This window comes from Ambystoma mexicanum, chromosome 5p (genome assembly GCF_040938575.1).
Source record: "Ambystoma mexicanum isolate Mex_15411 chromosome 5p, UKY_AmexF1_1, whole genome shotgun sequence".
NCBI lineage: Eukaryota > Metazoa > Chordata > Amphibia > Caudata > Ambystomatidae > Ambystoma > Ambystoma mexicanum.
In genome coordinates, this window is record NC_090930.1 from 338,701,299 (window position 1) to 338,724,636 (window position 23,338).

Consider the following 23,338-nt stretch of genomic DNA (forward strand, 5'->3'; position numbering starts at 1 on the left):
GGGGGCTCCAAAGATTAGTTGAAGTAACAGCAAGGAATGTCAGTGATAGTTTGTCTGGAGGAGGCATTGATGTAGGTGTCTGTGATGGGCAGACCAGGGTTGGATCTTAGGAGTGCCTTTTTTAGTTTGTTCTTTGCAAACTCTATGAGAGAGGGAGGGTAGGAGATGGAGAAATAGTTAGAAAAGAGAGGGGAGCCAGAAAATCCTGGGGGAGGACATAGCTATGTATGACTATACAGATGTAGGTATAAGACAATACCAGCACTTCTTAGTCATGCAATTTTCTTTTTTTGTTATTTTGTTATTTGCCTTAATTTTTTACCAAACTTTTTACAAGACAAAAACAAAAGAGTTTTGTTTTTTCCCCATCTTCCTAGCTCACATTTCCCTCGAAAGCGGTATAAGCAACATACATTTTTCTTAGACAGTTTAAAAAAGAAAGAAGGGGTTGTATCTTATGGAGTCGTCAGTAACAGATGATAAGATGACCACAAAAAAAGATAAAGTTATCGAGAGTTTATCTCACTTTAGACTTCTTTTACATTTTGAAATGATCAACTTGGTGTCAGTAGTCTATCCAAGAAATCAATAGTGACACAGGTCAGCATGCAGTTATTCCCTAACAATAATGCTGACCACCGGTCATTCATCTTGTCACTTAATGGGGCATACTTCCCCAGCGCCACTGTTCTTTCGGATTTTAAAGATTGACGTTCAGCAACTAAATGCTGCAATGAGTCCACCTGTTGGTAACAGAATTGACAGCAATTATCCATAGTGTTCTTATCATGTTTTAGAAACAGCAACTCTTTAGTCTGCAATTAATTCAATCGCATCCTCAGAAACTATTTTCCATGATGTCTTGAGGGAAAACGTTGAAGATACCTTGACACCTGATTTACTGCACGGACATCACTAATATGTGGTTAACTTGATTTTAGTTTCAGTCTTTTATTGAGGGTTGTTATCCATTCGCTGAAGTTCACCTTTTTCTTAACAGCATTTAGATTATCTTGTAATAGTTTAACCAAAGCCCCCACATGGTCTAGATTATTCTTTATTTTTGCTGACCATTCTTTCAGCAGTCCTTTATAAGGTTTGTTGGGAGTTTCTATTAATATTGTATATGGAGCAGCAGATATTATCATTTTCCTATAGCGAACAAAGGAATTCCATAGAACTGATGCGTCAAGAGATTGTAGCCCCAACTCATATCGGATTGAGGTGATTGAAACATTTTTCAGCAGGCGTAGCACTTTCCGCCAATATATGCCTTCTAGTACCTTCCACATTTCAGTGTTAATGTTAAGTAAGGCCTCACTGCCAAAAGTGATTGCAGCAACCACTTTTTGGCGATAAAACTAAATTACTGACATGAGTCTAAATTTGCCAAACTCACGGTGTAGTTTTGAATCTTGTAGGGAGTGATTGGAAATTTTAGATTTCAACTCTTCAGTTCATTCCCATTCCCTTATTGATTTATTAAATGAAATCCCAAGGTATCTAATTTTTTCAGATCTGTCAACTTGTTTACCATCAGTGAACCATTTTAAATGTTTGCCTCTTTTTCCAAGATGGGTTCCAAAAGTGATGATCTTTGTTTTTTCAACATTGATCTCCATGTTGTTTGTCTTTATGTAAACCTCTAGGTTCAATAGATCGTTGTAGGCCAATTTGTGTTGCATCCATCAGGACTATATTGTCTGTGTAAAATAGGTAGCTAATCGGGTGGCCATTTATTTTTGGTGGAAAGATATTACAACCCAAAAATGACTTCAGCAGGTCAGCAATGTGTAGTTTGAAATTAAAGCGGCCAGTGGGCAACCTTGCTTAACTCCTCGCTCTGTCGCGAGGTCATCGGACAGTTCTCCATTGATGTTCAGCCTAACTTTAATTGATGTTTTGGAGTGTAGTTGAATTAACATCTGCAGGAGATCCGCAGGACACTTCCAATTTGCAAGTTTTTTCCACAGGGATGCCCGATTTACCGTGTCGAATGCCTGGCGTAGATCAACAAATGCTATGGTAGGCTGTGGAGTAGCAGCTTAGTCCAACAGCTCCTGGACCTCTCCCTGAAGACATTTACAAGGTATTATGAATTTTAAAAAAAGATTGCTGAGGCTGAACACCCTGCCTCAAAGAAACCTAAGCAGGTTGGGGAAATGAATGACACCCCAAGCATCCAGGATATCTACAAAATCATTCTCTAGGTGACCCAGGATGTCTGTGAAGTCAAGCTTACTCTGACTGATCTCAATTCAAAAACAGGTCAGCTTGATGGTAGAGTGACTGCTTTAGAAAAATCATCTTCATTTATGAACACTGAAATTGTGGGGAGCTTTCAAGATTACAACAACTTGAAGACATATTTACAGAAAGAAAAGGCAAGCGCATGGTGCTGGAAATGAGGCAGAGGGCCAAACATATCAGACTGGTTGGTGTGGAGGACTCTGCTGGTATGGAAGATTCAACATCTTTGGTCATTCAAATATTCAAGGACAGCTTTAATTGTGATTTGATCTCTCCTGTGAACATTGACAATGCCTATAGGATTGGTAAAGGTATGGGAGCCAAAGCAAGACACATCCTTGTGACCTTTCAGAATCAGAATTCAAAGGAGAGTTTGTTGGCTGCTGCCAGACTGAAAGGGAAAGCCATTTATAAAGGTAAACCGGTTTTTGTTTACCCAGACAATCCCAGGGAGATCTTGTTATTGAGGAAATCATTTAAGGGTGTTAATGATTTGGCCAGGCAACTTCACTTGAAGGCCTTTTTGAATAAAAATAATATTTTCAAGGTTGTGCTGCCAGATGGGGAAAAGAGCACTCCTAATCCTGCACAAGCCATGCACTGGCTGGAGCAACACAAGAAGGATTCACCTCTTGTAGCATCTACTCCTTAGCCCCGTTTGAATTGCTCTTTTCACACTTTTTAAGACGTTTATTGTACTTTATTTATACTTCATACACTTTAAAATGGTGCCGATGGAAACAGTCAGTTAACTTTCAAATGTTCACATTGGAACCTCTCTCCCGCTGTCTTCAGTTCATCTCATGCGTCATTAATGAAACTGGAACGTCTAATACGGCATGTTCATATGGTTCACTCACACACTATGAGGTCCCATTGGAGTAAAGGACCTTCAGGGCTTAGATCAGCTGACCCGGAACTGCCGGCATTTACATTCTTTGTACGTCGACACGTGAGGCAAGTGGAGACACGGCAGACCCGCTGCGGCAGTAACAGGGATGCCGCCTATGATAACGCTCGATCACCTCCGAAACAGGAAGCAGCTGACATCGATAAACAAGGACGTCGCATTTAACATGAGTAGGAGCCTTAACGGAGATGAAGTTAAATGCTGCGAAGGGAACATATAGGGAACAGCATTGTCTTGATGGTATGGAACGTGATCCTTTATTTTAATGCGAACGGATTATTCGTGTTCTATGTGGTCCTTCATGACTTCGCCTTCTAAGTATACTAGAAGCATTCACGTTATATATTACACCGGGACAAAGATGAAGTTGATATGGGGTTCGAAACATATGGATAATTTAGATGACCTGGATATGTTTTTGCTTCTCACTTGGGATGGAATTATTAAACTCCCTGAAAGACGGACATGCACATACTTTTTTTTTTTTCAGCTAATACGAATTGCTACATTCTGATATTATACGAATGTGTGGAACTAGAGTTTCAGAATAAATGTTGAACATGGACTTGGTGTCGGCGGCGAGGATTAGGGTTGTATGCATATCTGTATTTTCTGTACTATGCTATTATTTATATTTCTGATCTGTCATCTTTACTTCCCACTTTTTAGCTATTTTCTTTGCTTTTTATCGATACCTTTCAATTTTATTAAATCACCTATGGTTCGCTTATAGGATGAATATGTCAAGTGTTTTTTAAACTTTTTTTGGAACAGTCTATTTATGGGTTCTTTGGGTACTTTGAGCATTCCACTTATTTTGTTATGTGGAACCCAAAACTAATGCTGATCTCAGAATGCTCAGAGTGCTTAATTCATATGTTCACGATTCATACATTTTGTTGAGTCCTTTCCTGAGTTAATTCTACATATTTTTTTTTATATTTGAGGAAGTCTTTGATTCATTTGGACTGGGACTTGCTCGTGCTTTAGAATGTTTTCACTATGTGGGGGTGTTTGGAGAGGTGGTTACTCTCACTTAGGGGGGTATATGGACATTTGGGGTTCATACGTTACTTCTTATCATTTCTGATCTGTTGTTTCACTTTGTTATGGAATTTTTAGTACTCTTTATGCTTAGGGGTTTTTAGTGTTATGTAATTCCAATTTTTGAGTTTATTCGAGATTTGGGAGAGGTCCTAGAGACTTCCCTTTTGATGTTATTTCCTAAATTCGCTAGGCTGAATCATCTTTATAGTGTTGACCATTCTGTTATTGGTTTTTTAACTTTGCTTTTTTGTTTTTTTATGTTTTGTTTTTGTTCTTAACATTGATTGTGACATGATGGCCTTGAAACCAACTTGTAGGGCTAATGAGGACTTTTGTGTCACATCTTTGAACGTCAATGGGAATAATAATTCCCTTAAGAGGAAGAAAGTGTTTGCTATTCTGAATGATATGAAAGCTGAGATTTGCTTTATGCTTGAAACTCATATTCTGTCTGGTGAGCTCTCAAAATTAGAGAAGGAGTGGGTTGGTTTGGCCTTTGGCTCTTCTTTCTCGTTGAGAGCTCACTATTAAAATCTTGAGAGAATGTGCTGACAAGTAGGGGAGAATGATTGCATTATTGGTTGAGATTCAGGGGGAGCAGATGACTCTTTTTAATATACACGCTCCCACAGTAGACAATGGATCTTTTTTTAGGATGGTAGCCCAGACTCTCTTGGATTTGAACTTTCCTAACATCCTTCTTGGAGGAGATTTTAATACTATTATTGACCCTTTGATAGATAGGAGTCATGCCAGAAAAGTGAATCGGAGTGACTTCCATCATCAAGCTCTTTTGTCATAATTTGATGAGCACAATTAAAAGATAATTGGCACCTTGTACATCCGTATAAACATGAATATAGTTTTTTCTCTAGTGCTCATACTAGGTATTCTCGTTTAGACACCGCTGGGACGGTGACGGAAAGTTTTGTTTCTTGTGATATAGGGAACATTTCAGTGAGTGATCACGGCCCTGTGCAAATGCACTTGAAACTCAAATACCATTTTTATAGATCCTTTTCTTGGAAACGGAATATTTCCAATTTGATGGACAATGATATTTTGGAAAGGATTATATCTGAGGCTAATTTTTTTATTGTGGAAAACCATTCTGATGAGGTTAGAATAGGAAATACATAGGCTTTCAAGTGTTGTATGTGTGGGATTTGCTTGGGGTTATCGAGTGGTAAAAAGAAAAAAGAGGAAAGATCCAGATTGCCACCTGAACTGAAAATTAGTGCAATATCCAGAGATTTGATGGTTTAACCATCAAATTCAGTTAAATTGACACTCTTGAAGAAGCTTAAAAGAGAAATGGATGATATTTTGTCATTGAGGACCAAATGTAGTTTATTCTATTCTCAATGTACTTACTTTGAAAAAGGTGAGAAGTGCGATAGGTGGCTCAGATACAGACTGAAAAAGAAAATGTCGGAAGCCACAATTGCTTCCGTCATGGATACAAAGGGTAAGATTGCATTCGACCCAGATAAAATACATTTGGTTTTCGGTGACTTCTATGTGGATTTAAAAAAAAAATGTTTTTATTTGGTATGGATAATACAATCATCCTTTCAAATATGTATAAAAAACAAAATAAATTATTTAGATTTTACATATCTTACATTTTACATTTTACATATCTTGATTTTACACTTTTGGAAACACTTTTAAGAGAGGAACAAAAGTAAATAGGATGAATAGGATGAATAAAAAGAGAGATAAAGGAATCATTCATTGCGAGCACAAACATATAAGTAAATATGTAAAAGAAAACAGAATTACAAATCAATTGTGCTACGTATTTCATTGAGCAAATAAAAATTGATTTCGCAATTGTAGCGTTTGGAAAAAAAATTGCAATTTGTTAAAACTCTGTAGCTAATCAATGGAACTACTAAGCAAAATGCACATCTGTGGAGAAGGCTAACCAAGGTTACATAGACTCATCTTCAGAATAACATTTGGGAAAGATGGCATCTAAGTAGTACATTTCCCGTATTTCTTATTTAGGACATTGCCCTGTGTGATTAACATATAGAGTTTAAGTTGGATATCATCTTCCCTCTCCTGTGTGGAGGTAGAGGCCTGGATAGTAACACCAAGGTATTTGTAATGATGGACTTGCGATAAAGAGACATTTTGTAGATGCCAACAATGAGACTTTTTAATTTTCGATTTGCCATGTGGTTTGCATACCATTGTTTGCGTTTTTTGAGTATTAATTATAAGATTGTTGGCCAATACATATGATGCCAAACAATCCAGTAGATTTTGTAGCCCAGAAGGGTTCTGAGAAATGAGGATTAGATCATACGCATATACCAGATGAGTTATAATATGAGGTCCAAGTTTGGGAGAGTCGCTCTCAGTTGCTCGTAGGATGATTCCTAAGTCAAACAGAAAGAAATTGAAAATGGAGGATGCCAAAATGCAGCCTTGCTTAAGACCTCTTGCAATTTCGATGATGGATGAAAGCTCTCCTGCCATAGAGAGTCTAATTTGGATAGTTGTATTGGTATGAAGCAGCATAACTAGGGTCAAGAGTGATGTGGGACACTTGTATTGGATTCATTTCTGGTGTAAAATGGACCGATCAATAGAATCAAATGCGGCTTTGAAGTCTATATAAGCCAAATAAAGCACTACATATTTAGATTTAAGTATGTTTAAAGTCAAACGATTAGGACAAGTCCCAAGGCCAGCAACAAAACCCGTCTGGAAAGGGTCTCTTAGGTTGTTATTAAGTGTCCATAAATTAAAGTCCCTAAGGATAATTCTGGCAAACATTTTCCCAGATGCGTCTAATAACGCTATGGGCCTATAGCTGGCCGGTGAAGAGCGGTCTCCATTTTTATAGATGGGGACTATTATCAAATGGGTCCAAGAAGTAGGCAAACATTGTGTGGTGTTAGTAGTAGTAAAGATCGTATGTAGTTTTGGAGCGCAAAGATCAGGATGAGTTTTAAACATTCAATTTTAAAGACCGTCAGGGCCACAAGCACCGGAATTGCTAATTTTGGAGATGTAAAATTTAATGTCAACCACGTCAAAAGAGAGATAGAAGGAACTTCGCACATCATGTGTTACCATGTAGGGGGAATGTGTAGGACGAGCATACAGAACTGAAAAATGATTGATCCACTTTAATTCAGTTACAGCATTGTCTTGCAAAACAACTTGAGGGGGGCGAGTGGTTTTATTTAATAAAGACCACACTCCTACAGCAGTTTTGGATTGAAAAGAGGACACCATGGCTTCCCCATCGAGCTGGTACATCAGCGCTCTAAGAGCCCTGATAGCATTTTTGTATCTCGTCCTAATGTTCTTCAAAATGGTAGCTCTAAGGACTGCCAGTGCATGCTTGGCCTGTCGTTTCATAGCCCGAGTGTTTTAATTGTTGGACCTGTGAATTAAAGACATGAAGTCTGTGGCCAGTCTTCATGGGCCCAACACAAAGTTTTAGTGTTTTCGAGGACTGGAAATGCTGAAACAGATTACAATAGTGAATAATGTCATGGCCATGGTGATTTTCCAGGGCTCCATTTAGCTCACACAAGGATTGGGGGGACCATCAGAGTCGATTACCTCCATTGTTTAGTGCTAAATTTCCATGATAATGATTATCAACGGTCCTGGGACCTATAGAGTGAACGGTCCACTCAGCAACTAGTTGATTATGGTCACTATTATGATTTGTAATGTCTTGAAAGTTATCCACACTTGAAAGCATTGAGGCATTTACAAAAATATAATCAATTGTGGACGAACTACAACCTCTCTTCCAGGTAAACTTGGGTGGTATATCCGATGGAAAGGCTCCATTGAGCATAATTAGTTCATAGTTAGAGACCAAAGCCAACCATTTAGTTAGTATGAGTTTGTTAATGGTTCGCGGAGACATTTACATCACCTGCAATAATTAAATTGGAAATTAAGGAATCAAGGGCAACCAGATTAAGTAATTCTGTAAGGGCCTTAAAGAAGCATCCGGCAGATATACCAACCACATTCCAGTATACATTGATTCATGCATATTCGATCTTATGAATAGTTAGTCTAACCATTTGTAAATACTTGTTAGGACAACACCATTCTTGGGCAACTATTCCAAGGCCCATCCTGATAGCTATTAGGAGGCCAGGGGTAGGTCTACCACATGTCCCACATTGAGCTGGATTAAGAAAGACATCATAGCTGTCCCACAATGGAACCAATGTCATCCACGTTTCTTGAAACAAAAGTATGTTATGACACATGAGACCGTTATTGTTGTTATTGATTAAATGTGAGAATCCTCTGGTATTCCAACTAATGAGTGATATAGATTGTGCATTGATTTCAGATACTAGCTAATTTAGCTGCAAGCCTGTAAGATGTTGGTGACCAATTGACCAATTGAGGTAGAAACTTGATGTGATTGATGACCTTGAGGACCATACTCACAATTGGCTGGTGGAGAAGTGGTTTGATTTAGGGCAAGCGTGTTAAGGGTGTCAATTGACAGAGCAAAGCCCAAGGCTTTCGAAGCAAAGAATTCATTTGAGCAAGAGGAGTATTGGCCGCCTTCAAGGGCAGAATTATTGGTGTTTGTCTAGATTTAATAACTGAATGTAGCATTTCAATCATTTCTGGGGTGATTTTCGCCAGCAAAGCATAGGGATTAGTCATAGGCACTGAAGCAATGTTAGCAGAGGGAGTGTAGGAAGGAACATTTGGGAGTCTTAGGAGAGGCATATCAAGAGGCCTAGCATGCGGCTCATCACTGGGCCTCTTTCGTTGCGCATCAATGGATGGAGCACTATTTGGAACACTGATAATGGATGGTTTGTGCGTTACAGAGGACATGTAAGCGTCCACCGTCTTCCTGATCTCCTCCCGATGTAAAACATTGGAGCTAGTGACAGGAGTGGAGATAATTCTTGCACCAGGTGCCTCAACCGTGACAACTTTAGCACCAAGCACTTTATTAGTTTCAAGTTGGGATTGTTAAGTAGCAATTTCTACTAGTTGATCTAGAGGTGCATATGTCACATTATTTGACACCTTGGATTGTTTCATTGCAAGGTATTTCTTCGTGACTGAACGTGCAGCATCAAGCGTGGTTTTTTTTGGGCAGATTCAAATTCTTGATGAGTAGTTTTGATTTTGCAGTATTGATTTTATTGTTCCCAAAAACATTTCTAGGTAATTTTGAAACAATAGGATGATGCTTTTTATTTTTCGAGAAGATAGTATAGGTCTCTTTGTTGGAAGAATTCAATTGTGTTTGAGAAGAGGGCAAACTTGTGTTCTTTTGAAACACGTTAGTCATCAGGTCTATATTCGAAATAGCTGATGTGGCCGTAGATTTTTTCTTATGTTTGACAAGACGGGCAGGGGCCTGGTGTGTTGGAGAGCACCTAGGTGCGATAGGAGCTTCGCCAGGATCGATATTCAGGCCTGTAACGGGGTACACAAATTCTACAGTCACTTCAATGGGGTGAATGATTTGATCAATGGATGGCAAGCACTGGGTCGTGGGGTCACAAGAAGTGGTTTGGGTGGCAATGGCAGATGGCATTGGGAGGCAATCGTCTATTGATGGTTGTGGGCCAGTAAAAGCAGCAACAGATGGGGCTTGCGTGCAGTTTTCAGTCGATGGTTGCGGACCAGAAGGGGCAGAAGTGGGTAAGATAGACAATCCTGGTTTTAAATGCTCACTGGCCCACTCCGTTTGCCATGTATTTATTTTCTCGAGCAGGACCATTTGAGTTTGTAACTTCAAGTCCAAGGTGCCATATAATTTGGTTAAGGTTGTTAAAGGCACATGCAAAGCGTTAAGAACAAATTGATTAAGCGCCGGGTTGTTTTCAGTCTGATACACCTGAGGTGCTGGTGAATTGTGTATTTGCTTTTTGCATGTGCATTCAGGAAGTGAGCCTTGCTCTCGGCTGATGATCGTCGATGTGATCAAAATAGCATTTGTGTTATCATGGGGTACTGCTGATCTTCGTGTGGTCGGCGCACAAAAGGAAATGTTGGAAATAGAGGCGCAACAGCTCGAGAACATGATAGGGGATTTAGATAGATTATCAGACATGAGTTGTGGAGAAAAGGAAGAGTTGGACAGATTAAGGTCAATCACAGCAACATCTGAAACATGTGCCACTGTAGTGGAGCGATTGTGTAAGAGCTCAGCAGTCGGTGGCACATTTTCCAGAATGCTGCTGTCAGTAATAACATTCTGTTCACCATGACATTTAACATGAAAAGCTCCCAATGGAGTTAACACATCATGGCATGCAGACACATGTTGTTATCTTGCATGCTAGAAGAGGAGCTCATAGGATGTATGAGAGCCTGGCGAGGGTAAATGTTCATTTTTAAAAAATAATGTTTAGCAAGGGATGTCGCAATGCACAGGCGTATGTCATCCGGCTTCAGAAGCCACAGAAGGACGAACTAGAGTTTCATTATAGAATTTCTGAATATCTGTAGAGTTCGTTTTTTTCGGGGTAAGGTAAACACCTCTTTTGAAGTGCAGACCTTTGGGAGTGGAGGTGGGATTCCGAACAGACTTCTGAGAAAAAAAAATGTTTTTAAATCCACCGCCCCAGAGCTGGTTTGTAGACCCTTAGGCATACCGGTTTTGAGTGTCTGAAACATTTAACAAATGAGGCTGATGACGGCGTCAAAGCAAAAGCCCACAGGCCCCAAGGCACCGCAGCGAAGCGGCTAAGCGGGACTTGTGGGGACTTGCTTGGGTACGTGCGCACGGTGCACATGCAATAGCGGTTTTATAGCTCCGGCTCTGCTGGTATAACAGGAGCCTAAACAATAGAAGACATAAGGCATGTTAAAAAGTCCTTTTAGCACTGAAGGTGCTAGCTCAAAGTGAGTGGGTATGTTCACCTTCTGGTAGTTGCAGTAGATGCAAAGTAAAACGTCCAAAAGCTCAAGAAGAAGCACATCCAAAACAGGTCCAGTCACAAAAGCAGCAACAGCAAGATCTCTCGCAGCAAAGCGGGACTTGTGGGGACTTGCTTGGGTGCGCTATGTGGATTTATATCGCAATGAGTCCTGATCCTGGTGGACTTCCTCGTGAATTTTATAAAATTCTTCCAGATTCAGCTCTCACACTTTTAAGGGATATGTTTTTTGTTAGTAAATTGGCTAGGGTGCTACCTGACAGCACCAGTCATGCCTCTAGCTCTGTGTTTTTAAATAAGGGAAAAGCCGGCAACTATCCGGCAAACTACTTCCCTATAAGTCTCATCAACACTGATGATAAAAAATGTTGGCTAAGGTTTTGGCTTTGCGATTAGAAAAATTTCTTCCCAAATTGATTGGTGTAGAACAATCAGGTTTTATGAGGAATAGACACACGTCCAGTAATATTCGACAATTGTTTCACACTATCGAGAGAGCTAATGAAATTGATTGCGATGCTGGTGTCTTCTCACTCGACGTTGAAAAAGCATTTGACAGGCTTAATTGGGATTATTTGTTTTCAGTTTTGAGGGTAATGAATCTTGGTATAGAGTTAATTTCATGGATTGAGCTTTTATACTCCAATCCAACGGCTGATGTTAATACAAATGGAATGAAGTTGGAAAGCTTTGTTTTGGAAAGAGGCCCTCGTCAGGGGTGCCCGTTTTCACCACTTTTAATTATTCTGGTGATTGAACCGTTAACCATTTCTCTAAAAAATGACCCTGTCAGAGTGGGTTGCTTGGGTATTACACAGAAAACATGGTTTTATGCAGACGATCTTTTGTTAGTTCTTAGGAATTTTGATGAATCTCTCCCCTGTTTGATGCAAATTTTGCTGGAGTTTTACACGTCCTATGGTTACAAGGTCAACTGGTTAAAGTCTGAGGTTTTGCCTCTTTCTTTTCATTGTGATAAAACTTTGGTGACTGGACTGTGATTTAAATGGTGTGATGGCCGACTGCGGTATTTAGGCATCTGGTTGACGCCCTCAGTTCTGAATATTGTTGATGAGAATATGTGTGCGATCAGTCGGGAATGCAGAATGGATCTTGATAGGTGGTCACTTCTTAATCTATGGTTGTGGGGTAAGGTTAACGCCCTTAAGATGAATTTGGCTCCCAAGGTTAATTTTGTAACAAGTATGCTGCCTTTGAAAATCAGTAATCGATACTGGAAGGATTTAGACTCATACAGGAATTTTTGTGGGCTAAGAAACCCCCGAGACTTAGCATTTGGAAATTGCAACTTCCAGTGGACTAGGGGTTCCAAATTTGAAAGCTTATCATTTGGCCTTTTCTTCACATACGTTAGTTGCCGTCTTCCATTTTTTAGTACAAATCCAGATCGTTGGGCTTTGGCGGAATCTAATGCCTTTGGTCCCCTTGGACTGGAGGCTTTATTAACTACTAATGCAAAAGATCAAGGATGCAGATCATTAGTAACGGCATCTTTATGCACTGCTTGGAGTGAGTTGTTGGCGCTTTTGGGTAAGGATGCTTTCAGATGTTTACGTGCTTCTATTTGGCTAAATCCTAAGAGCAGGGACAACACCAAAACCATTTTTTGTCCTGATTGGTTTCTTGCTGGTATTAAACAGATTGGTGATCTTGGGAGGGATGGTCGATGGATGGCTGCAAATGAGTTAAGAGAGAAGTGGGATTTCTGGATTCTGACGTACTCAGCTTATAGACGTTTGAAGAGGTCAGTAGGCGATGTAGATTGGTCTAATACTGTGGACTTGAATATTTTTCTTGCAACGTCTGAGAACAAAGGACGTGGCTTAGCGAGTAGAGTGTACACATTGATTGTGTCGAATTATCGTAGTAATGAGACTTTGCGGAATGTTTGGAGTGCGAAGATCAACTCTGAAATCACACCTGATTGTTGGCAAAATATTTGTAGAAATGTCTCCTTATGTTCTTTGAACTTGGGCGAAAAGACTCGACAACTCAAAATTTTTAATCCTGTTTATTAGTGTCCAGAAAAGCTAAAAATGAGAGGGATGGTAGATCATGATGAGTGTTGGGGTTTTATACATGCAGTTGGTTCCTTGGAACATATGTTGTGGAGTTGTGTCAGGAGTTGTGTCAGGGTTTCTGGCTTCTGGTCCGAGGTTTGTGATGCATGTATTCAAATTTCCCGTGGGGATCCCAAATTAGATTTCAAAACAATGATATTAGGAGATGACTCTGGGATTTGTGATCTCAGCTCTGCCCACCAAAAATATCTTTTTTGGGGTGCCATTGTGGCCAAACCCTTGATACTTCGGGGTGGAAAAGCAGGATTTCTCCTTCATTTGATAACTGGATAGACGAAATGCACACGCTTTCAAGAATTGAAAAATTGATTTATAAATTGAAATGCAAATTGTCTTTTTATGATAAAATATGGAGGGAAATGTAATGATCTTTTTTAAATGTTTTTTCCCCTCTCTTCTCAATGTATGAATATTTTGTAATTGATGTTTCAAATTTGTCTGGTATTTTGTTTATATTGTAAATAATTGTAAATAAATAAATAAATAAATAAACTAATGCTAGAAAAAGAGTTGCCTTATTTTTCAGGGCTTCTAGTTTCAAAATGTTAAGCAGGGAGAGATTTACCTCAACCCCTAAGCCACTAGTGAAACCCGTTTGTCGATCATCAATGATATTGTCCTCACTCGCCCACTTCAACAATCTTTTCTGGAGAAATGAGACAAAGATCTTTCCTATTACGTCCAACAGGGCAATCGGACGGTAGTTTGTTGGATCAGAACGATCTCCTTTCTTTAAAATAGGTACAACCACTGCTGATTGCCATGAGGAAGGAATTTGTCTTGCCGCAGCTATGTTTTTAAATAGACCTTCAATAAACACGGTCCACAGAGCTTTGTTCTTCTTCAGTGCCAGGTTTGTGAAGCCGTCTGGGCCGGCTGCTCCAGAGTTTTTTAATTTGGAAATCGAAGCTTCAATGTCGACACGGTTGTACTTGATGTCCCAAGGAACATTTGAATCTATAAATAGCTCTACTTTGGTATCTCTCGGGGCTTTGAAGACTGTTGTGAAATGGTTCACCCATGAAGGCGCGCTTACTCCTACTGTCATGTTAGCCGTCTGCGTTATGCAGCCAGCATTTATAATCGGCCAAGTTTTGAGTACAGATCAATCTGAACATTGTTTCTGCTTACTCTTGTTTCCGATAGTATCTAAAAGAATGCATCCAGTTTCGATGGCGCTTTTGGGGTTTTCTTTTTTCCACCTGAAATGAAACTAGCGGGCAGGTCTTCTTGAGCAGTTTAAGATCTTCTTTTCATTTTTTTCTTTTTGTTACTGATTTGTTCACTGAAGGTATATTTATGTTTTTGATGGTTGACATTAAATCGAATTTTTAGTGTTATGAATTGGGCAAATAGGGGAGTGTACTCTGCCAAGCTCTCACCCTTTATGGTGCCATTATTCAAGACAAAAGTGAGTTCTGCAATCTCTGAATGCCTTAATCTGAGCCGATTTAGCCCATGACTTATCGCCAGAGATCCAGTATAGAGATGACTTGAAACGGTTACTTCAGATGACCAACTCAGATTTACAGCGTCATGATCACTATTCCTCATTTTTACAATCTCCAATTGGATAATATTTGTAAGGCGCTCACTTGAGGCCCAGATGTAATCAATTGTCCTATGAGACGCTTCTCTATGTCATGTGGGACGACCTGTGAGGTCTCGACTAGTTTGCCCATTTAGCATTTGACAATTTCTATTACACAGTTCTTCGAACCAAACTTTCCCAAGATCAGTTTTTAGATCTTGGCTTATCTTTTTGATGTTACCATTTGCATCAACCACTGAATAGTTCAAGTTACCACAGATGATGATGACAAAGTTCTGCATGAGCATGAAATCGTCAATCAATGAGGTGACTGATGTTATAAAGTTAGTCCTTAACTTTAACCTGTGAGACATTTTGGCAGGATTCTAATAAACATTCATCAACAATATGAACGCTCTAGGGACTATTGCTCCATGGGATATTTGAATGGTGGTTCCTTGCACAAAGGCATTAGGGTTACATTTGTTTATCACTGACCAGCCAGGGACATTTTTAACAATGGTTAGTACCCAAGATAAAGGATGTCCAGTTGAGTTTTTCATGGCTGGATTTAGTTTTAATGTAAAGCCTTCGCTTATTGATGCTGATCTTAACCAGGTTTCCTGTAGGCAAATCAGGGTGAACCTTTTTTTTTTTTTAACTCGTTGACATTCCATTGTTGATGTTTTTGTCGAATATGGATTTCTAAGCTGGACGCTTAAAAGTTTTGATTTCCATTAGATTCCTTATGAAATTCTTTGCAGTGTAAGATTTGATTTTTCAACCAGTTCCTCCTTTCAGTACTGGGATTTTAGGTACTGCTGTGAATTTTGAATTGCTTCTGATTTTGTCTGTCAAAGCTTTCTTTAGATCTGTAAAGATACTGAAGGTCACAACTTTAGTGTCACTGGCAGAATCAAGTGAGCTTGAACTGCACTTGGGGCAGGATTCACGATGTGCGATGTCGCATGAGTCGCTCCTCCATGTGAGATTAAAAAGGGGTTGCCAGAATGCAAATGATTATTCACAATGTGGGTATTTGACAGTTGTTCGAGTTCGTTCGGAATGTCATTTACTAAAGCTGTTACTAAAATTGCAGAGACTGGGACACCGCAGCCTTCTTTCGTTGTTTTTTGTTTCCGCAGTTTTAGCTAAGTTGTATGTGACTTTGTTGCTCAATGGTACCGACTGTGAGCCACCAAAGGAATTTTCTTAAGGGTTTTTAATCACGTCAGCTTTCGTTTGACACTTACATTTACATGTTATATCCGTTAGCGATGTTCTTGATGATTTATGTTGCATTCATTTTGTGCATTCAAGCACAGCTTCCATGAGCTCAGTTGCTTGCGATATCTCATTTCCTGCTATGTCGCTCAACCAAAGTTGCCACTTAGATAAATTATCGGCTTCATGGTCGATCCTTTTGTGAGTATGATCCGACAGAGTCTCTAATGCGTTGCCCATTTTCTCCTTTCACCTGGAACGTTTGTACTGGCATCCAAAACATTTGTATTGGCCTTTTCAGCTGCTCTTCCCTGACATGTGCATTTCCAATGCTGATCTAGCTGGAGGCTATGCTGTCCCTAAATATCTCCGGCAGTATCCGTGACACAAGGCTATCCTAAAATTGCAAGCCAGCGTTTTTTTTTTGTAACTGGCAGAGCAGTAAGCAACACTGCTCTTCAGTCCTCTTACAGAGGGTGTGTTTCTCACCCTGCACCCTGCAACTACCGTCACACAGCTCCATCAGTCGTGTGGGAATCTTTGACCAAGAAATAACAAGGTAAGCTCTCCCTCAACGATCCCCTATGATCTCTGTTCTGTGGAAACTTACTTTCTTTTTCCACCCTGAACACTGTGAGCACTGATTCAATGCTGGACGTGATTGGTAAGTGCCCAGTGACTTGAACATTTTGCTTTTGTTTCTTTTCTTTTGGCGCTTCCTGGTGTCCCTTCTGGCCTCCTGCTAAAAGATAAAATTGTGGACAATTTAAAACCCTCCATTTCTGCTGTTGTTGGGACTGCAGGTTATTTGAACCTTTGACCCGCGAGTAACTTTCTTGGAAGGTTTGCCTCTGGGGGCATTATGTCTAAGGTGTATAATCTACAAAGCGCACCTCAAGAGGAGAATTACATTGTCCTAGCCCAAGAAGAGGTGCAGGAATTACCTCAGACAAACAGGTGGGGGCGAAGAGTACTTTTAAGAGCTACAAATCTGGGGGTGGTGTCTTTGTTGTCCCAAAAGGCATTTACCCAGCAGACTGGCAGGTACCTATCTGCTCAGGATTTACAGGGCTGCAGGGCGCTGTGGATCCTTCTGAGGGAGATTCTACCCCCCCTTAGCCAATCCAATTCGAGATTTAGATGTGGCAAATTATACTCTTACTATGTCATCAATGAAGAATACCATTGGAACAATGTTCCCAAGATGCAAAACAGATCAACACACAGAGGATTAAGGCTCAGCAGTGATGGCTTCAGCTATGCTTATTCTGAAAGGGGTTCTGACAGAAAAGGATTTAAATGGGAAACAGCCTCTTGATGCAGAAATGCTAGAACTAGAAAGCCATGAACTGATTCAATCCTCATTTGAACTGAATGTATTACCTACATCTAGATACAAGGAAGTAGTCTCGCAGAACCCCTTTTCCCAATCCCTGGAAAAAAGAACAAACGCAGAGACGACAGTCAAATCAACGGCCTTGAGTAAATCGAATGAACTGATGCCTCCCACAGTAATGACCCTTAATTTTTTATTGACCTCATTGGTTAAGGTCTTTGAAACCCTGAAACTTGAAGTGCAGCAGCAAACTGGCACACTATTGGAAATTACTAAAGATCTGGAGCTGAGCGAAATTACTATGTTGGCTATAAAAACGGCTCTGAATGAGTCCGTTTTTGATATTTTGGGGAACTGGGCTCTGTATCCAGTCTGCAATCTATGAAGCTGGACAATCTCTATGACAGATGGACTGATACCAAGGTTGAAATTAGGTCTCTATCTGAGAAGATAGATTCTTGGTCTAAACAATCTTCAAATACCGCCAGTCCTGCTTTAGAAAATATCATGTATGCAAATTAGATGAATGATACTCTGCTGTCCGCTTCAGTCGTGGAGGAGTTTCTTCGTTTAGCACAAGTGGAGGATTGTGAGTTGCCTAACAACATTCTGAATAAAGAGGGGGATTCTACTCCCTTAGGGGAAGTGGAGTTGGTGGAAGAACCTAAAAAAAAGAAGTTGAATGGGAAATCTAAAAAGCAAAAGAAAAAGGCAGCAAATCCCGCAACTGATTCTCTGATCATTGTGGGTAGGAAATTGAAGAAATCAAAGCAGAACAATCAATCCTCAGATATAAATTGCTTAATCAACAATCTAAAGATTAAAATTAAACCACTAAGTGATGCAGAGGATGTGAGACCCTTCAACATCAATAAAGGAAAAAAGGTGAAAGCTTCCTTTAAAGCACAGAATAAGGGGGAGGAGGTATCTGTGGAGGTGGTGGTGAAATCAACGAGTACAGTGGCAATTGAGACAGACCCAACTGATCCACCGAGAAAAATAGCCCCCTTTTTTCTAAAGGTCCTTCCGAAAGACAAATCGGTTAAAACCTTGAAATTAGCCCCCATTTTCTTGAAAGCTGGGACCAAGTCAAATTCCCTAAACTCAAATTTACCAGCACCGCTAATATTGGACAAAAGGGCTGTACGGGCAGAAGTTTTAAGTCAACCACTGGGTAACAATTTACTGTCTATGGTAAATTCTGGAGCTAATCTCACTCACTCATTGCCCGTGGTTCCAGGGAATAGTGGGTCTCATACCCATGATTGTGAGCTTGGTGCATCTTTGAAAAGTAATGTGACTGATTTGCGACAGTTAGCATCAAAATGAGAAGGTCTAAAGAAGAATCTCAAAGTTTACCTCTCAAGGAAGCTATTGAATGACTTTGGAAACACACCTCAAAATCGCTCTGAGATTTTGATGGCCATGGGATCTATTCCCTCTATGAAGTACTTTATGACAGCAGACATTAATCTGGTGGCTTTCCCATTCAGTCATAATACTGACATAGTGGAATTGACGCTAAAATCAAGACTGGGTAAAGAAATGATTATGGGGGCAAAAGACGATTGGAATCAGCAGGATTTAATTATCTCAGAACTGTGTCCTCAGTTGATGTCCTCAACTCCATCTTTTGTTCCTAGTCTGGGATCTAATCTAGCTTTGATGGGTCCTGCCGCCTCACTTTCCTCCACACTGAATATGTGGGATTTTGTCCTAGATATCATCACCCAAGTCCTCCTGAAGAAGGGCATTTCGCAGCTGAGACTCTAGTTGATTGTCACCTTAAACTACTTTCCTGGAACACAAGGGCTTTTAATTCATTGTCTTCTGATCCTGTGAGACTGCAGACCATCCAAAGTTCTGATCTGATCCTTCTTCAGGAAACCTATTTGACATATACTGTGGGAATTGATGGCTTCTCAACTTTTCAGCAGCTGGTCCAGCAATCGGCGGGAGGGAGGACGGCAGGGGGTCTCCTTGTTGCATGTAAAAACAATGTTTTATGTCATCGGAATTTTTATCTTTAGAGAGACAGGGAATTCTGATTGTGAGAGTGGGGCTGTCCGAGAAGGGGTCCGATGAGCATTGGTTGGGGGTTAATTTGTATTGGAAGCCTGCAGTTTCAAATCTTTGGGTTTTCTAAAAAATCTATTGGATTGTCTTGGTAAATACACTTGTTTGTTTCTGGCAGATCAACCTTTAACAACAGGTGATCTAAACTCCCAGTGTGTTGATATTGTGGATAAATGATCTGGCAGTATTACAACTAGTTCAAGGAATGGAAAAATATGGTTAAAATATATGAGGAATAGGGGGCTCTGGCTATTCAATGGGAATGTGGTGGGGGATCTTTCAGGTGAACCGACTTGGCATAGAGGCACTTCTATCTCTACCTTAGATTATTTCTTTGTAGCTAGAAGGATCTTCGATAACTGTCTGAAATGTGTTATTGTTAGTGGAAATACATATGATCACGACATGTTGATTGCCACAGTGTCTCGAGAAAGGGCCAGGATACAACCATCCTGTTGTCAGAAGGTGGCAGTAAACTCTGCCAGCAATCGAGTAAGACAGTTTGAAAGAGGGGGTTTGCCTTTAATTGATAAGTTGTCTGGGAAAGTAAAACAGCTGTCAGGTGGTCAGCTCTTGTGCTGTTGTGCACCGGCCAACTTTCAGGCTTTCTTGTGGGAATCAAGCCCTCAATCTGTCCTCGATAATAAAAAGCAGGTGACCCATAAGCATACCTATGATTCTCGTATCCAGGAACAAAAGTAGCTGAAACGGTCTCAATTGGCTAGGTTAAAGAAAATGGGCCTGGATGGTGAGACTCTTGATAAACATCTCAGGGCTGTGAACAATGCCTATAGGAACTGGGTTCGCTCACATAGATATTTAATTTACCAGCAAGACGGGGAAAAGATGTTGAGGGCTTTATCCCTCAGAAACTCGAGAAACATTTGGGCAATACTAGGTTCTCTGGACCGCCAACTGCCGGATAGCCAAGAAATGGTCTTACAGGAGCAGGTGTGGGCACTTCTCAGAGGTGTATGGTTGTTTGGATACCCCAATTGTAAGAACAGAGGTGAGGGGTGCTTGGTCCTTAACTTTAACCTGTGAGACCATTGAATGCCTGATTAGGAAGTCTTCTAGCTCTAGAGCAGCTGGCCCAAATGGGCTTGTAACTCTGTTCTAAAAAGTAACCCTCCTCTATGGGCATTGCTCCTAAAACTCTTATTTGATAACATCCTGAAGGCCAAAGAACTGCCAGTCTCGTGGAGATCTTCTGTGGTGATCCTTATCTACAAAAAGGGAATATCTCTTTTAGATGCGGAAAGGAAAATCTTCGTTGGCCTGATTGAGTCATTGGTTAAGTTAAAAGGAATTATTCCTAAGCAACAAACTGGCTTCAGTAGGGGTTTGTCGACTTCACTTAATGGTTTGGTTCTGAGTTGCTTAAGTGCACAATCAGGGGCAAAGGGGGACTTGCCTCTGTTTGCAGGCTGGATCGATCGCAACCAGGCATTTGATACTATCAACATAAATATGCTCTGGAAAAAAATAAACGCTGGGGGGGGCCCTCACCGCCTGTCCATTCAAATATAACTTCACCAGAATTCCACCATGAGAATCAGCCTCTCGAGATCTGGCACCCTGTCGGACCCAATTAAGATTGAACGAGTATTCTGCCAGGGCTGTATGATTGCCCCTTTTCTGTTGATTCTTTTCATCTCAGATCTGATGGTGTGGTTACAAGATAGGGGTCTGGTGTCCCCAAAAATTGGTGATCTTAAAATTGGATGGTTGGCTTATGCCAATGACTTGGTAGTGTTGGATTACACTCAAGTTGCCCTTGTGCGCCCATTATTGCCTTTATCAGAATATGCCAAGTGTAACGACTTAAGAATCAGTCCAGATAAATCAAAGATTCTTATATTTAAACATCCGAAAAGGCTAATTAAGCCGCTCACTTGAGAGTTGGAGAATCGGGTTGTTGAGGTAGTGTCTGAGATTACCTACCTTGGGCTAGTATTCAATCTTCCCCGACCATGGGCCATGTGGTGGCATCTGTCGACCTAAGGGTTCCCAATTTAAGGGGCACAGATGAAAAAGATGCTTTTTAAGTTTGGTAAGTTTTCCATTCGTCCCATGAATAAATTCTATATGGGTAAAGTAATTCCGGTTATCTTATTTGGTTTGGACACTAATCCCCTTAATCAACATAGAAAGGGATAAAATCAAGGCCACACTGCTTAAAAAATCATTACGTGTGCTAAACTGTGTCCCTATAAGCTGCTCAAGGTACAAACTAGGTCTACCTCATTGATGGGTATTATGGAGTGGAAATGGATTTCATTATGGAGGCTGATTCTAGACTCATCCAAAGGCTCAGTCTATGAAGATGTAGCACTTACAAGGCAAAGAGGAGGGAACATCTTCCTCGGTAATTTGGATGTCAAGAAATGTTGGTTGCCTCTGATTGTACAATGGAAGTACTTATCCACAATCCCATGAAAGTTAAAATGTGTATTCAGCGAGCTGACTGGATCAGGTCCCCAGATAAAATGAGACAGTCAAAGCTCTCAGCCTTTCATAATCAGACTAATAGATGGAGAGCCTGTTTGTCCCAATATCTAAATTGGTCATTAGACTCAGGTATTAGGTCTCTTTTTTTAGATCTACTCCCTATGCGGGAAATGATGGGAAATTATGGCAATAAGAAATAGAGAGGATTTCTTCAGTGCTATTTGTAACAAATGTGATGATAAAGAAAATCAATCCCTTTACCACCTACTCTCAAAATGTTCAGGAATGTGGGCTTTACGAGTCTCTAGGTTTCAAAGATGTGTTCATGATGAGAGGGTGTTAAGTTCTGATATTTTTTGGGATCGATTATCATTGGGGGAGGAAGCTTTTTTGTCATTTGAAGTTGTTGCAGTCTTAAACGAATGAAATTTACGAGGGAGAATACTTGAAGCTAATAATGCCCTGGTACTCTCCATCTAATTTGTGGTTTGAGGTCATGCTTTTTTAGTTAGACCGATTTGTACCTTAGCTGCATTGTTTGTTTTTATTTAGTGTGCCTCTCTTTTCTTTTGGTTAATTGTCTGCATTTGTGTTTTTATCAATTTTCTCTTCTTCAAATTATCTTTTATGAATATTTTCTTTTTTTTTTTGGTCTGTGAATTTTGATTTGTTTTGTGTAAATAGTGTTAAAAGGCATTAATTGATTTATCTGTTTGTTTTTTGATTTTGTATGTATGGCTAAATTCACTATAAATAAACAAAATGCATTGACTTTGGTATTGACTACAGTTGACAGCGCATTTTGGTCTTTTATTGACTCATGTAAGGATTCATATAGTTTCATGAATGGGATCAAAGCTGTCGAAGTTGCGGCCATGACATTGTTGTGAATTTGTAGGCCAGCAGCCAATGATAAATGCTGTTTGTTGGCTTGTTCATTTTCGATTTCGTCATGGAGCAGCAAATTGGAAGTGTTTCCTTAGTTCTCAGAATTCAGGCACTTTTCTCCACATAGCCCTTCAGTAGGCATCAGGGCGTTGTCTCTGTTAATCTTTGACTTTTATTTGAATTTGAAAGAGAGAATGTTTTGCTTGCCATCCGAGTACTGGTTCGCTCTGCACTTTTTTGAGGGGAATTGTATCCGGGTAGTTGTCTAAAATCTATTTGTGGGTTACAGGGAATTGTCAAGAACGAACCATGACCTATTATGGTGGTGTCAACATAGCTCTTTCTATAGTTTGAAGATGTCCCAGGCTCAGTTAGTGTCTTTTTTAAATAAATAAAAATCAGGTTTGAGCCACTGTGCAAGCCGTGCTTCTCTGGCAGCTGCATGAGCAAAATGAAATCGCAACAATCTCGTATCTGTGTCCCCTTTTGCAGTATCAGTTGTTTTTGCAGATTGAAAGTTGCCGGACGAGTACCTGTCATCTCACTTTCCTTTAACTTTGTAACACACAATTCATTTGCAAATTGGGCGGAATTCATTTTCTGCAGCCTAAT